Source organism: Oncorhynchus keta, chromosome 2 (genome assembly GCF_023373465.1).
Source record: "Oncorhynchus keta strain PuntledgeMale-10-30-2019 chromosome 2, Oket_V2, whole genome shotgun sequence".
NCBI classification, from domain to species: Eukaryota; Metazoa; Chordata; class Actinopteri; order Salmoniformes; family Salmonidae; genus Oncorhynchus; species Oncorhynchus keta.
In genome coordinates, this window is record NC_068422.1 from 77,795,223 (window position 1) to 77,812,468 (window position 17,246).

The 17,246-nt window shown below is 47.2% G+C and overlaps 1 protein-coding gene and 1 long non-coding RNA gene across 2 annotated transcripts in view; both read left to right on the top strand.

The window, feature by feature from the left end:
• The window catches only part of LOC118377209 (carbohydrate sulfotransferase 8-like), a 242,885-nt gene that overhangs the window by 62,895 nt on the left and 162,744 nt on the right, over positions 1-17,246 (top strand). The gene's annotated exons all lie outside the window — the stretch shown is intronic.
• LOC127913086 (uncharacterized) lies at positions 10,666-12,711 on the top strand. The gene is made up of 2 exons (XR_008084605.1): positions 10,666-11,879; positions 12,144-12,711. It is a non-coding gene; the product is annotated as an uncharacterized LOC127913086 (long non-coding RNA).

Below are 17,246 nucleotides of genomic sequence, written 5' to 3' on the forward strand. Positions count from 1 at the left end.
CATTATAATCCTCATTTCCGACTCTGTATCCTATCTGCCATTGACATTGTTATCAGGACGTATTTCGCTGGCTGCCTGAAATCCTTGAGGTTGAATAGGGCCGTTTGCCTGTGGTGTCTGAGTGGTTGTTTTAAAGGCGTATATATTCTGGCCCTTTTAACACCACTTCCAGGGTACACTGGAAAGCTTTCAAACAGCTGTCTAAAAACACATCCTCGGTAATGAATCAAAGACGTTTTTTTTACAAGTGGGGTTTTTACCGAATTAGACGAAGTGAGTCCATATGAGAATATAGACCATTAAATTACATGAAGGCAAATTGAGTAGTTTCCTACCAATTTGACATTTTCTCTGATGATGGTATGACTCAGAATAGAAAAGCATATCCCCCTTAATACAACTTTGTGATATGTGGATAAGTGTCTGCCTGTCTTTGAGGCATTTTGTCAGCCTCTATGCCACAGAAAATTGTAATGCTAGTATTTCATGGGGATTCAATGAGAGGAGCTGAGGCTAAGGGACTTATAGACATGTATAAGAATGTCTGGTTCTATGTTCCCAGGCAGTCACTGACAGACAGCAGTTATGTCATAGTGGCATATTCAATACACCCACATTGTGTTTTTGATATTTGTGGCTATATTATTATGTTTATCTGCAGGTTCTGGGGATCTCCTTTAAGCCATGAATATAAATGTTGTCTCAGTCTATTGATTATGAGTCAAAATACTATATTTAATGACTGAACTTATTTTTTGAGAACTTCATTGTGGGCGTTTTATGTGCAAAGAGGATTGTGGAGGATCCATAAGGAACGGTAGAGAGTACCGTTTCGAAATAAGCCCACTTCAATGGAGGGATTTGTAGAGCCCACTCAGAGGTGGGAGGAGGGAGCCTTTTCCTTTCAAAGCCTCCCTCAGCCCATCCATTCCAAGGCTGTGGTGTACTGTACAGTACTGTGACTGGCTCCAACCACTCAGCATGTTTTCTTCAGCCCACGACCAACACATTCTCCTTCAGCTCTAAATAGTGTGTGTGCGTGTGTGTGTTTGTGCGTGCTTGTGGGGGGGGTTCTTAAGTATTTTCCCCAATCCCTGCAGCGTTCAGCCGCGCATCAATTCTTTTTAGGAAATCTCTTCCCCTCCTCAAAGGAGTATACTGTAGGTTATCTTCTCTATCAATATTCAATTCAATTCAAGGGTCTTTATTGGAATGGGAAACATATGTTAATATTGCCAAAGCAAGTGAAGTAGATAATATACAAAAGTGAAATAAACAATAAAAATTAACAGTAAACATTACACTCACAGAAGTTCCAAAGTAATAAAGAAAAGACAAATGTCATATTATGTATACAGTGGGGAGAACAAGTATTTAATACACTGCCGATTTTGCAGGTTTTCCTACTTACAAAGCATGTAGAGGTCTGTAATTTTTATCATAGGTACACTTCAACTGTAAGAGACAGAATCAAAAACAAAAATCCAGAAAATCACATTGTATGATTTTTAAGTAATTCATTTGCATTTAATTGCATGACATAAGTATTTGATACATCAGAAAAGCAGAACTTAATATTTGGTACAGAAATCTTTGTTTGCAATTACAGAGATCATACGTTTCCTGTAGTTCTTGACCAGGTTTGCACACACTGCAGCAGGGATTTCGGCCCACTCCTCCATACAGACCTTCTCCAGATCATTCAGGTTTCGGGGCTGTCGCTGGGCAATACGGACTTTCAGCTCCCTCCAAAGATTTTCTATTGGGTTCAGGTCTGGAGACTGGCTAGGCCACTCCAGGACCTTGAGATGCTTCTTACGGAGCCACTCCTTAGTTGCCCTGGCTGTGTGTTTCGGGTCGTTGTCATGCTGGAAGACCCAGCCACGACCCATCTTCAATGCTCTTACTGAGGGAAGGAGGTTGTTGGCCAAGATGTCGCGATACATGGCCCCATCCATCCTCCGCTCAATACGGTGCAGTCGTCCTGTCCCCTTTGCAGAAAAGCATCCCCAAAGAATGATGTTTCCACCTCCATGCTTCACGGTTGGGATGGTGTTCTTGGGGTTGTACTCATCCTTCTGCTTCCTCCAAACACGGCGAGTGGAGTTTGGACCAAAAAAACAAATTTTTGTCTCATCAGATCACATGACATTCTCCCATTCCTCCTCTGGATCATCCAGATGGTCATTGGCAAACTTCAGACGGGCCTGGACATGTGCTGGCTGAGCAGGGGGACCTTGCGTGCGCTGCAGGATTTTAATCCATGACGGCGTAGTGTGTTACTAATGGTTTTCTTTGAGACTGTGGTCCCAGCTCTCTTCAGGTCATTGAGCAGGTCCTGCCATGTAGTTCTGGGCTGATCCCACACCCTCCTCATGATCATTGATGCCCCACGAGGTAAGATCTTGCATGGAGCCCCAGACCGAGGGTGATTGACTGTCATTGTCACGAGTCCGACCGAGGGTGTTTCCCCTTCCCGGGCGGTTGGCGCTCGGCGGTCGTCATCACCGGCCTATTAGCTGCCACTGATTGTTTTTCCTCTCCCTCCTTGTATGTTTAGTGGTAGCACCTGTTCATGTGTAATCAGTTAATTAGTTTGTCTTTATTAGACAGCCGGCCCGCCTGGTTGTTGTGCGGGATTATTTCAGTGTAACCTTCGGCTCTGTTGTAGAGGTACGTGTTAGTGCCTGGTCATTACTTTTTCCGTTGTACATTCTCATTCCCTGTGTTTGGGGCCGTTACTATTTGTGAGCACCCTGTGGTGCGTTGGCGCTATTAAAGACGCACAGCTTTGCACTCACTGTCTCCTGCGTTTGACTCCACACACCTACGACACCTGAAGTGTTACAGAATCCCGCACCTAAATCAAATTGAATGGAGTCAGCAGGAGCAGCAGCCAACCCTCTCCCATCGATGGAGGAACGGGTTCTCCACCACACCACCGTTCTCCATCGGATCGGATCCGCGATGGATCAAGTGATGGAGAGAATGGACCGATGGGAGAGGAGTGGTCTCCTCTCTCCACCTTCGGCACCCCGACTCCGGACTCCCCATCACTGACTCCAGCACCCTCCGTCTGACGCTACCGAGGGCTTATGATGGAGCGGCGGGTTGCCAGGGGTTTCTGCTTCAGCTGGAGCTATACCTGGCCACCGTTAGACCCACTCCCTCAGGAGCGGAGAGGGTGAGTGTCCTCATCTCCTGCCTCACGGGTCGTGCTCTGGAGTGGGCGAACGCAGTCTGGAATGGCCCAGACTCAGCGCAGGGAGCACTACCCAGAGTTTTCCTGCCGCTTCCGTGCCGTGTTTGATCACCCTCTAGACGGTCGAGCGGTGGGAGAACGATTTTTTCATCTCAGGCAGGAGAGGAGGAGCGCCCAGGATTACGCGCTGGAGTTCCGGACCTTGGCAGCCGGATCTGGGTGGAACGACAGGGCCCTTATGGACCACTACAGGTGTAGTCTCCGAGAGGACGTCCGCCGGGAGTTAGCGTGTCGGGACACCACTCTGTCACTGGATCAGCTGATTGACATGTCCATTCGACTGGACAATCTGCTGGCTGCCCGCGGGCGTTCAGAGAGGGTCCTGTGCGTTCCACCACCCAGCCCCTCCGCTCCCATTCCGATGGAGTTGGGAGGGGCTGCGCCGAGGGGTACCGGAGGAGGAGGCCTTCCCTGCACCAACTGTGGTCGGAGAGGACACACGTCTGATCGGTGCTGGGGGTCCGTCTGGGAGTAGAGATGGCAGGCGGAACGGTCGGTCACCCCAGGTGAGTCAGCATCAGACTCACCCAGAATCCCTTGTTGGCCATATGTTTGTCTTAATCTCTTTCCTTCACTTTTTTCCCTCTTCCCAGCATAGGGGCTAGTCGATTCAGGCGCAGCTGGGAACTTTATGGATCGCGGACTCGCCCTTAAGTTAGGGGTTCCGCTGGTGCCGATAGATTCTCCTTTCCCCGTGCACTCCCTAGATAGCCGGCCATTAGGGTCAGGGATGGTCGGGGAGACCACGGTCCCACTGGACATGGTGACGCAGGGGAATCATAGGGAGCGTATCAGTTTTTTTATTATTGATTCGCCTGCGTTTCCAGTGGTGCTGGGGACTCCTGGCTGGCCCGGCACAATCCTAAAATTTCGTGGAGACAAGGGGTTCTCCAGGGGTGGTCAGAGGAGTGTTCTGGAAGGTGTTTGGGAGTTTCCATCGGTGCCACGTCGGTGGAGAGTCCAGACCAGGGTTCCACGGTGTGCATTCCCCCGAGTATGCCGATTTGGCAATCGCTTTCAGTAAAGTGAAAGCGACTAAATTACCACCTTATCGACCGGGAAGGGATTGTACGATAGATCTCCAGGTAGACGCTGCGCTTCCCAAGAGTCATGTGTACCCGCTGTCCCAGGAGGAGACGTTGGCAATGGAGACATATGTCACGGAGTCGCTGGGACAGGGGTACATTCGGCCCTCCATTTCACCCGTCTCCTCGAGTTTCTTTTTTGTGAGGAAAAAGGAGGGAGGTTTGCATCCGTGTATCGATTATAGAGGTCTAAACGCCATCACAGTGGGGTATAGTTACCCTCTACCTCTCATCGCTACGGCGGTGGAATCGTTCCACGGAGCGCAGTTCTTCACAAAACTGGATCTCAGGAGCGCGTATAGTCTGGTGCGTATTCGGAAGGGAGACGAGTGGAAAACCGCATTTAGTACTACATCCGGCCACTATGAGTACCTCGTCATGCCGTATGGGTTAAAGAATGCTCCAGCCGTTTTCCAATCCTTTGTAGACGAGATTCTCAGGGACCTGTGCGGGCAGGGAGTGGTTGTTTATATCGATGACATTCTGATCTACTCGGCCACTCACACCGCGCATGTGTCTCTGGTGCGCAAAGTGCTTGGAAGACTGCTGGAGCATGACCTATACGTCAAGGCTGAGAAATGCGTGTTCTCTAAACGAGCCGTCTCTTTTCTGGGATATCGCATTTCCACCTCGGGGTGGTGATGGAGGGTGACCGCATTAGGGCCGTGCGTAATTGGCCGACTCCAACCACGGTAAAGGAGGTGCAGCGGTTTTTGGGTTTTGCCAACTACTACCGGAGGTTTATCCGGGTTTTGGCCAGATAGCGGCTCCCATTACCTCACTGCTGGGGGGCCCGGTGCGATTGCAGTGGTCAGCACAGGCGGACAGAGCATTCAACAAGTTGAAGGCGCTGTTCACTGATGCGCCGTGTTGGCGCATCCGGATCCCTCTCTAGCATTCATAGTGGAGGTGGACGCGTCCGAGGCTGGGGTGGGTGCCGTGCTATCACAGCGCTCGGGTACGCCACCAAAACTCCGCCCCTGCGCTTTCTTCTCAAGGAAGCTCAGCCCAGCGGAGTTAACTATGATGTGGGGGACCGGGAGTTGCTAGCGGTGGTTAGAGCTCTGAAGGTGTGGAGACACTGGCTTGAGGGGGCTAAGCACCCTTTTCTCATCTGGACCGACCACCAGAATCTGGAGTATATTCGGGCTGCAAGGAGACTTAACCCACGTCAGGCAAGGTGGGCCATATTCTTCACCCGGTTCCGGTTTACTTTGTCTTATAGACCGGGCTCCCAGAACGTGAAGGCTGACGCACTGTCCCGCCTTTACGACACCGAGGATGGGTCCACCGAACCTACTCCCATCCTTCCCGCCTCTAAGCTGGTAGCCCCAGTGGTATGGGAGGTGGACTCGGACATCGAGCGGGCGTTACGGGCTGAACCCGCGCCTCCTCAGTGTCCAGCGGGGCGAAGGTACGTGCCGCTTGATGTTCGGGACAAGCTGATTCGGTGGGCTCACGTCCTACCTCCTCGGGTCACCCTGGGGTGACGAGGACAGTGGGGAGCCTTCAGGGGAGGTATTGGTGGCCTACGTTGGTTAAGGACGTTAAGGGTTATGTCTCCTCTTGCTCAGTGTGCGCTCAGAGTAAGGCTCCTAGGCACCTTCCTAGAGGGAAGCTACAACCCCTCCCCGTTCCACAGCGGCCATGGTCACATCTGTCCATAGATTTCCTGACCGATCTTCCGCCGTCTCAGGGGAACACCGCGGTTCTAGTGATTGTGGATCGGTTTTCTAAGTCCTGCCGTCTCCTCCCGTTGCCCGGTATCCCTACAGCCCTGCAGACTGCGGAGGCATTATTTACCCATGTCTTTCGGCACTACGGGGTGCCGGAGGACATCGTTTCTGATCGGGGCCCCCAATTCACGTCTCGGGTATGGAGAGCGTTCATGGAACGCTTGGGGGTCTCTGTCAGCCTGACCTCCGGTTATCACCCCGAGAGTAATGGGCAGGTGGAGAGATTGAACCAGGAGGTGGGTAGGTTTCTGCGGTCGTATTGCCAGGATCGGCCAGGGGAGTGGGCACGATACATTCCCTGGGCTGAAATGGCTCAGAACTCACTACGCCACTCCTCTACTAACGTGTCCCCTTTTCAGTGTGTGTTGGGATACCAGCCGGTCCTGGCACCATGGCATCCGAGCCAGACCGAGGCTCCTGCGGTGGAGGAATGGGTACAGCGCTCCAAGGAGACCTGGAGGGCCGTCCAGGAATCTCTACGACAAGCGAGTGGACGGCAGAAGAGGAGTGCTGACCGCCACCGCAGTGAGGCCCCGTGTTTGTACCGGGGACAGGGTCTGGCTCTCGACCCGAAACCTACCTCTCCGCTTGCCCTGCCGGAAGCTGGGTCCGCAGTGTGTAGGGCCCTTTAAAGTCCTGAGGAGAATAAACGAGGTGTGTTATCGATTACAACTCCCTTCCTATTATCGAATTAACCCCTCGTTTCATGTGTCTCTCCTCAGGCCGGTGGTAGCTGTTCCCCTGCAGGACAGTGAGGTACCGGAGGTCCCTCCCCCTCTGGACATCGAGGGGACCCCGGCGTACACGATCCGGGCCATTCTGGACTCAAGACGCCGGGTGAGGGGCCTGCAGTACCTCGTGGACTGGGAGGGGTGCGGTCCCGGAGGGAGGTGCTGGGTACCGGTGAGGGACATCTTGGATCCATCCATGTTGAGGGATTTCCATCGCCTCCATCCGGATCGCCCTGCACCTCGTCCTCCGGGCGACCTCGAGGCCGGTGTGGGGCGCTGCGGGAGCCGCGCGTCAGGAGGGGGTACTGTCACGAGTCCGACCGAGGGTGTTTCCCCTTCCCGGGCGGTTGGCGCTCGGCGGTCGTCATCACCGGCCTATTAGCTGCCAATGATTGTTTTTCCTCTCCCTCCTTGTATGTTTAGTGGTAGCACCTGTTCATGTGTAATCAGTTAATTAGTTTGTCTTTATTAGACAGCCGGCCCGCCTGGTTGTTGTGCGGGATTATTTCAGTGTAACCTTCGGCTCTGTTGTAGAGGTACGTGTTAGTGCCTGGTCGTTACTTTTTCCGTTGTACATTCTCATTCCCTGTGTTTGGGGCCGTTACTATTTGTGAGCACCCTGTGGTGCGTTGGCGCTATTAAAGACGCACAGCTTTGCACTCACTGTCTCCTGCGTTTGACTCCACACACCTACGACACCTGAAGTGTTACAGTCATCTTGAACTTCTTCCATTTTCGAATAATTGCGCCAACAGTTGTTGCCTTACCACCAAGCTGCTTGCCTATTGTCCTGTAGCCCATCCCAGCCTTGTGCAGGTCTACAAATTTATCCCTGATGTCCTTACACAGCTCTCTGGTCTTGGCCATTGTGGAGAGGTTGGAGTCTGTTTGATTGAGTGTGTGGACAGGTGTCTTTTATACAGGTAACGAGTGCAAACAGGTGCAGTTAATACAGGTAATGAGTGGAGAACAGGAGGGCTTCTTAAAGAAAAACTAACAGGTCTGTGAGAGACGGAATTCTTACTGGTTGGTAGGTGGTCAAATACTTATGTCATGCAATAAAATGCAAATTGATTACTTAAAAATCATACAATGTGATTTTCTGGATATTTGTTTTAGATTCCGCCTCTCACAGTTGAAGTGTACCTATGATAAAAATTACAGACCTCTACATGCTTTGTAAGTAGGAAAACCTGCAAAATCGGCAGTGTATCAAATACTTGTTCTCCCCACTGTATATACAGTGTTGTAACGATGTGCAAATGGTTAAGGTACAAAAGGGAAAATAAATCAACATATATATGGGTTGTATTTGTCTCTCACTATCTCCTCTAACTGAGGTTCTTGTATGTGAGGCTTTGCGTTCCATATGGTTGATTCCCATGAAAAGCCATTGCTTGTCTCTTCATCACTTTACTCCACATATTCACTTGGTTCCAGAAAAATATAAAAATGTATTTCTTACATATGAGGAATACAACATAATTGATTCCCTAAGATGTACTATTATTTTTTTCAGAGGAGCACATTCTAATATGAAACCCTGGTAACAACAGATCAATGTGGTTTTAGAGCTGACATACTGTAGCTATGTACGAAGCAGTGGTGGGGATGTCTTGTCCCATCGTCAAATGCCTGACCCCTAAATGGCAAATCTATCAATTTGTGTGTCAGTCCCCCTGCCAGAGGAGGCTCCCAGGGAAGTGAGGCAGCATTCATTATGAGACGTTGAGCTCAGAGCGACAGTTAATCTTTGTCATTTTGCCTGCTGGAGACGTTTGGGACTGCCACCCGGATAGGAGTCAGGTCACAGCTCTTGACCCTTAGCTGATGATATAAATTCAGCTCATGCTGCCTGTCTGGGACTAATGGTAATTTGCCTTCAGGATGCGTGTCCCGTGGGGTTGGCGAGCCACAGAGTGGTGTGTGTCACCGTTGGAAATGTTCCCTTCATTTGGGAACAATCAGTTGATCAGCTTCAGGGCCATTGACTTGTTCCTGTTGTAACACATACTTCTCACAGTGTGAGAACGTAAATTTGAAGACTTAATTTGACTGTGTCTTATTATCTCACAACCTTACATCACAGACCTGACAGCTACAGCCCACATCATGTCATAGACCAGGGATCAACAACAAGTGTTTTTTGAGAGGAAGGCCGGGGGGCCGGAACATAATTACTAATCATTTGTAAACTGCAAATTGACCGGAAGAAGCCCAAACAGATATAATATTTAACTGAAACATAATCATTTCATACCTTGCTTACATTTAGATATGATCACACGTGTCTCTCTATTATGCGTGGAAATACTTGGGAACAGATGTCAAAAATCACTTGGAGCTGATTTCCTGGTGTTTGTACAATCTTTCATGTCCAACAAAGAAAACAAATATATATAAATATCAGAAAACTTGGGGGGCAAATCAAACCATGCCTGCGGGCCGCCAGTTGGGGAACCCTGTCATAGACCTTTGAAATTCTTTGTTAGTGCTTCTGTGCATTACATCAGTCCTGAAAATGAGATGTCTTAATAGTAGACAGTTGTAAATACCAGGAATTTAAGGTTTTACTGATGATGGACATAGAGACCCTATTAAGGTTAAGTTTTACTGACATTACCTGGTGTGTAGGGCTTGTTGAGTGACAATCATTATTATCCCATTTTATTTCATTTTTTTTTATCATATGTCAGTTTCATATCGAGAAACAGGACTGGATGAGAACCCTCTGTCTTCCTCTGTGGTGCATCAGGAACGTCAATGAAGCTAGAAGGGCAGGGGCCATCCTAAACCAGGTGTATAAAAAACTGATTGATTCACACACCCAAACCAGGTGACAGAGCACTACATAGAGACAGAGACACGAGAGATAAGACTCAGAGAGAACAAGCTGACAGAATTGGGGCACCAACTCCATTATACCCATCTACATTTTCAGTGTCCTTTTGAGTGTGCTTCATATCCTTGGAACAAGGCCACATCTCACTGCAAGGAGATAACACAAATATACATGCTCCTTATTATGACTGTGTGTTTGATATCAAGCTATTGACAAGAGAATGGCTTGATATATCAAACGTGTGCATGTATAAATTCATACATTGGCTCCCACACAATTGCAGACGTAGAGAATGCAGACATACACTGTGCTTTCTCCCTGCCGTATGCAGGGTCATGCAGGTATTGGCAATAAAAGACAGAAGATTCCACAAGCTGCTTAAGACGTTCATTCCGTAAATATCATAAGGCATTTAAAGGTCAAATACAGGAAGCATTTGCCTTTCATCTATATTCCCACCATGCACTAGTCTCTTTAGTGTGACAACATGCATTCATCCTTCAAGGTGGTGAATTCTGTTCATATGAAAATAGGTGCTATGAAATCCTTGCAATGTTCTTATCGTGCCCCTCTACCTATCAGAATTCTGTTCTTAGGAAGAGGAAAATGGCACAGAGATACCTTGTACACAGGCAATATGAGGATAAACTCTTGACTCTTTTATAGTATGAAGATTAATGAGGCTCAGGGTGTGAGTGTCAGTTTTGGGCCACGCTCTCCTGGAGACGAGCGTGTCGTGTTTGCAGAGAGGGACCCCATGGAGCTGCTTCTGCAGATGTGAATACATAGGCCTCATGATCTATGGAGATGGGGGTGAGAGGGAGGGTTGAGCTCGGATCCCCGTGTGTGTGTGGGGGGTGTGATGGAGTGACACCGTTAGATTTGTCTGAGCCAGGGATACAGGGGAGAAGGGAAAGGAGACATGTTAGGAGAGGAAGAAGACATGTTGACTGTGTAAAGTTCCAAGCTCTAGCAGCAACAGATTCACTCTACAGGAGAAACCCGACAGCTGCTCCATCTGGAAACCCAGCGCTCTGCTCGCTCTGCTCTTGCTCTCTGCCGTCTCCACGACAACACCCTGGGAGTGGCACAGCAGGTCATCACGATGCAGTGTGTAGAGAGGGAGGATGACACATGCACTCCATTGTCTGTGGTAATATCACAGCCCTAACCATCGAGATATAGCCTTGGGTATTGTGTTAATACAAAATTGGACCAAATGATTTAGATATTTTGGTCATTCACTAGAACTCTGCCCATTTTCTATTGACGTCTGCGTATTGAAAGCGAAAACATCACCGTTTGAGGAGAGAAAACATATACAGTATGTATTTATTTCTACATATTGTCATCACAGAGGTGCTAATGTATTTTGTTGGTAACTGAGGAATAGAAGAATTCAGACAAGACATTGTTATTCACAGACTGGTTTCACTAATGTAATTCCTATATTACCTGGTTTCAAGGTAAAAGCAACCAATCATTGTGCTGTTGGGATTCTCAGGGTCCTCATTTCTCGGTTCATTGTGAAGAGCTCATATTGTAGTGCAAACTACCATTATAGATCCTCTAATTTGTATACTGTAATACTTGAGTAAGACTTAGAAAAACTGTAATGTTATGTCCTGTATCACCATGATTTAGCATGGGTCTCAAGCAGAGTGATGTACTTACCCAGCTGCTTTGTGGACATGTCTTGTTTGACATGGCTTGGATATCCACAAGGATTACCAATGTATTACCACATCAGTGAGGTGAACTGATTTGAGGACAAAGAGCAATGACTACCTTATGCACCAATAATTTTAGCGAAGCTTCATTGATTGACTATATTTCTGCCCAATGACCACTGATCTTCTTGAAATCTAGCTGGGTAGATAGCCAATGAGCTGAGGTAAACGCCAGTATGTAATGGTTTGGGGTTGGACCACAATTCCTTGTTTGTAATCGCACGCGCAGAGAACTCCATTCTCGCCTTGACGATCAGAGGAGTTGCTGTAAGGCTTTTTACGCGCAGCTGTATTTCGGAAAGTTGAAGTTTCAATGATTTCATTGAAGATATCATGGCGAATAAATCAGGTAAAGCGAAGTCAATGTCTAAAGTGAAAGTGAAAGTGAAAAAGTGAAAGTGAGACAGATTTTTTGTTTGAGGAATCTTGGAGTGATAAGATTCAAACGAACTGAGGAGCTGTTTCTGCATGGATAGGACATACTTCTGGACGGGTAAGTGCTAATGCCGTTTTATGAAATATAAAAAAATATATATATTATATATAAAAAGTAATAATAAATATTTTTTTGGAATGAAATGTGTGGTTTGTTTGTGTGTGTGTGTATATATATATACAACAATGGCCGGAGTTGAATGGAACAGCACTTCACCTTAGTGACTGTTCCCTCTGCTCTATACAATACATATCTGTTTATTTTATGTGATGATAAAAGGCTCATACAATAAAAAAAAAAATGTTATGTTTTCTTTCACAGTGATAGCGACTCCGACTGGGAGCCCCCGGTGCCAAGCTGCCCACTCTACCTCTGCCCCAAGTGGTGTTCATATGCCACAGTTCATTACTGCAGGCATGACTGTGCCTCAGGGCCAAAAGGGCACAGCATGGAGGCGTTGTTGTGTTCTGTGTCGCATGAACTGCACCACTTGTTCAGTTTGCCTCTGCTTTACATCAGAAAGAGACTGCTATGGGACATGGCACAGGCAGCAAAATATTGTGACGTGGACTTCCAAGGGGTGTACTGTTTTTTTTAAATATTTATTTTCTAATATTATTTTAAACCATTTTTTTTTGTGTGTGTGTTAGAATTGCTTTTTGATATGTTGTATATAGTTATTTTCACTGCTGTATATAGTTATAGGTAATTTCACCAATTCGGCCACTTGGGTACATTTGGGCAACTTGTGTGGGACACACAAGCTCACCCATTCCTTAAGTTATCAGTCTGAAATCCATCAAATTTGTCTCCAGCATCCTATCTGACTGTGTGGCTATTCTAGTACATGTGAAAGATGATACTACAACAATAAAACACAGAAAACGTATGCTCTTTCTTTCTCTTTTCTTCCACCAGACCTACTGTGTTATATTCTCCTACATTCAATTAACATTTCCACAAACTTCAGAATGTTTCCATTCAAATGATACCAAGAATATGCATATCCTTGCCTCTGGGACTGAGCTACAGGCAGTTAGATTAGGGTATGTCTTCAGGTGGAAATTGAGAACAATTATGCAGCCATAACAGGTTAATTAACGGGTAGGGTCACCACTGTGTCTGCTGATGGAGGACTACAGTGTACACACAGTACGACACTGTGAGCAGCGATAGCTAGATCTCCATGAATTTCCCTCCCAGCCTTCACATCAATTAAAGCAAATTCGTGGATGCACTTTCCACAGCATCCCCATCATGCCTGATTTGTCTTCAAAATAAATCCAGTCTTTTTCTGAATTATTCCTTCATCTTTGTCCCAGTCTGTTTCCAGCTGTAAATGCGTCTCTTTTTACCATGTGTTTTGGCTTTTCCTAAAATGTGCCTGCCTCCATTCAAATCCGAATGTAACAAAATAAGTGATTCTACTGTTGAGAACGTACTTGTATTAGAAAACCCTCCATACCCACCGTAAAGTACTTCTTGACCATAGAACTGGCTTGGTAAAAATGACACATTAGAATAGACCGAACTGGGTTAATTAGGCCTTCTAAATCACACATTGCACTCTGTTGTCACTTCAGGAACACAATTTTGTCTCTTGTATTCATTCTAGTATCTTTTTTATTTTTGATTAAACCTTTAATTAACTAGGCAAGTCAGTTAAGAACAAATTCTTATTTTCAATGAGGGCCTACCAAAAGGCAAAAGACCTCCTGCGGGGACGGGGGCTGGGATTAAAAAATAAATAACATATCAATATAGGACAAAACACATCATGACAAGAGAGACAACACAACACTACATAGAGAGAGACCTAAGACAACAACAAAGCAAGGTAGCAACACATGACAACACAGCACGGTAGCCACACAACATGACAACACAGCACGGTAGCCACACAACATGACAACAACATGGTAGCGGCACAAAACATGGTACAAACATTATTGGACACAGACAACGGCACAAAGGGAAGAAAGTAGAGACAACATTACTCAAAGCAGCCACAACTGTCAATAAGAGTGTCCATGATTGAATGTTCTAATGAGATTGAGATAAAACTGTCCAGTTTGAGTGTTTGCTGCAGCTCGTTCCAGTCGCTAGCTGCAGCGAACTGAAAAGACGAGCGACCCAGGGATGTGTGTGCTTTGGGGACCTTTAACAGAATGTGACTGGCAGAACGGGTGTTGTATGTGGAGGATGGGCTGCAGTAGATATCTCAGATAGGGGGGAGTGAGGCCGAAGAGGGTTTCATAAATAAACATCAACCAGTGGGTCTTGCGACGGGTATGCAGAGATGACCACTTTACAGAGGAGTATAGAGTGCAGTGATGTGTCCTATAAGGAGCAGTGGTGGCAAATCTGATGGCCAAATGGTGAAGAACATCTAGCCGCTTGAGAGCATTTTCATTACCTTCTGTAGTGTCCCATAGACTCGCTCTCTCTGTGTTTAAAGGAAATGTGTGTGGTGTGCACAATTCCACAATGAATGCTTATAGAATGGACCCATCCCGAATTCTCCTGCTGAACTATAAATGATGTCTCTGTAATCTAGCATGGGTAGGATGGTCATCTGAATCAGGGTTAGTTTGGCAGCTGGGGTGAAAGAGGAGCGATTACGATAAAGGAAACCGAGTCTAGATTTAACTTTAGCCTGCAGCTTTGATATGTGCTGAGCGAAGGACAGAGTACCGTCTAGCCGTACTCCCAAGTACTTGTATGGAGGTGACTACCTCAAGCTCTAAACCCTCACAGGTAGTAATCACACTTGTGGGGAGAGGGGAATTCTTCTTACCAAATTACATGACCTTTGTTTGGAGGTGTTCAGAACAAGGTTAAGAGTAGAGAAAGCTTGTTGGACACTAAGAAAACTTTGTTGTAGAGCATTTAACACAAAATCCAGGGAGGGGCCAGCTGAGAATAAGATTGTATCATCTGCATATAAATGGATGAGAGAGTTTACTGCCTGAGCTATGTTGTTGATGTAAATTGAGAAGAGCGCTGGGCCTAGGATTGAGCCTTGGGGTACTCCCTTGGTGACAGGCAGTGGCTGAGACAGCAGATTTTCTGTCTTTATACACTGCACTCTTTGAAAGAGGTAGTTAGCAAACCAAGCCAAAGACCCCTCAGAGACACCAATATTCCTTAGCCGGCCCACAAGAATGGAATGGTATACCATATCAAAAGCTTTGGGCAAGTCATTAAAATAGCAGCACAACATTGCTTAGAATCAATGGGGCAATGGTGACATCATTAAGGACCTTTAAGGTTGCAGTGACACATCCATAACCTGAGCAGAAACCAGAGATAGGCTTGGCGATGATAGGGGCAGCAACCTTAAAGAAGAAAGGATCTAAACCATCTGACCCAGATGGTTTTTTGGGTTCAAGTTTCAGGAGCTCCTCTAGCACCTCGGACTCAGTGACTGCATGAGGGAGAATCTTTGGAGCGGGGCAGGGGAAAAAGAGGGAGAAGCATTGAGGATAGTCGCATTAGAAGGGGTTGGAGATTAGGAAATGTTGGACGGGCAAGGAGGCATGGCTCAGTCAAATAGGAATCCTAACTCAATGAAGGGTGATTAAAGAGCTCAGCCATGTGCTTCTTGATAGTAACAACCACATCATCAACATTAAGGGACATGGGCAGCTGTGAGGAGGAGGGTTTATTCTCCAGGTCTTTAATCATTTTCCAGAACTTCTTGGGGTTAGACACAAAGAAAGAGAAATGCTCCTTAAAGTAACTAACTTTGGCCTTGCGGATACCCTGAGTGCACTTATTTCTCATTTGCCTGAACGAGAGCCCGTCAGCCTGAGTATGCGTGTGCTGAGCCTTTCGCCAAATGCAATTCTTGAGGTAGAGTAACTCTGCAAGATCACGGTCAAACCAGTGTCATTATCATTTCAACACGTCTCATTCAGTGTCATTATTGTTATTATGCACTCTGTCAGATCACCATCCTGACAGAGAACAGAGACAAAGCCTTCCAGGTGAGATGAACAGTCAGTGAATCAATCAGTTCTTTGGCCTTTCTCTTCTAATCTGTATCCAAACAAGTTATATCTTTCATTTCAACACGTCTCAGTAGGAGCAGGAAGGGTACAGGGTACCTCGTTTCAACACGTCTCAGTAGGAGCAGTGAGGTACAGGGTACCTCGTTTCAACACGTCTCAGTAGGAGCAGTGAGGTACAGGGTACCTCGTTTCAACACGTCTCAGTAGGAGCAGGAAGGGTACAGGGTACCTCGTTTCAACACGTCTCAGTAGGAGCAGGAAGGGTACAGGGTACCTCGTTTCAACACGTCTCAGTAGGAGCAGGAAGGGTACAGGGTACCTCGTTTCAACACGTCTCAGTAGGAGCAGGAAGGGTACAGGGTACCTCGTTTCAACACGTCTCAGTAGGAGCAGGAAGGGTACAGGGTACCTCGTTTCAACACGTCTCAGTAGGAGCAGGAAGGGTACAGGGTACCTCGTTTCAACACGTCTCAGTAGGAGCAGGAAGGGTACAGGGTACCTCGTTTCAACACGTCTCAGTAGGAGCAGGAAGGGTACAGGGTACCTCGTTTCAACACGTCTCAGTAGGAGCAGGAAGGGTACAGGGTACCTCGTTTCAACACGTCTCAGTAGGAGCAGGAAGGGTACAGGGTACCTCGTTTCAACATGTCTCAGTAGGAACAGTGAGGGTACAGGGTACCTCGTTTCAATACGTCTCAGTAGGAGCAGTGAGGGTACAGGGTACCTAATTTCAACACGTTTCAGTAGGAACAGTCAGGGTACCTCGTTTGAACACATCTCAGTAGGAGCAGTGAGGGTACAGGGTACCTAATTTCAACACGTCTCAGAAGGAACAGTGAGGGTACAGGGGACCTCATTTTGGTCTCAGTAGGAGCAGGGAGGGTACAGGGTACCTAATTTCAACACGTCTCAGTAGGAACAGTGATGGTACAGGGTACGTCATTTCAACACGTCTCAGTAGGAACATTGAGGGTACAGGGTACCTTGTTTTAACACGTCTCAGTAGGAGCAGGAAGGGTACAGGGTACCTCGTTTCAACACGTCTCAGTAGGAGCAGTGAGGGTACAGGGTACCTCGTTTCAACATGTCTTAGTAGGAGCAGTGAGGGTACAGGGTACCTAATTTCAACACGTCTCAGTAGGAGCAGTCAGGGTACCTCGTTTCAACACATCTCAGTAGGAGCAGTGGGGTACAGGGTACCTCGTTTCAACACGTCTCAGTAGGAGCAGTGAGGTACAGGGTACCTCGTTTCAACACGTCTCAGTAGGAGCAGTGAGGTACAGGGTACCTCGTTTCAACATGTCTCAGTAGGAGCAGTGAGGTACAGGGTACCTCGTTTCAACACGTCTCAGTAGGAGCAGTGAGGGTACAGGGTACCTCGTTTCAACATGTCTCAGTAGGAGCAGTGAGG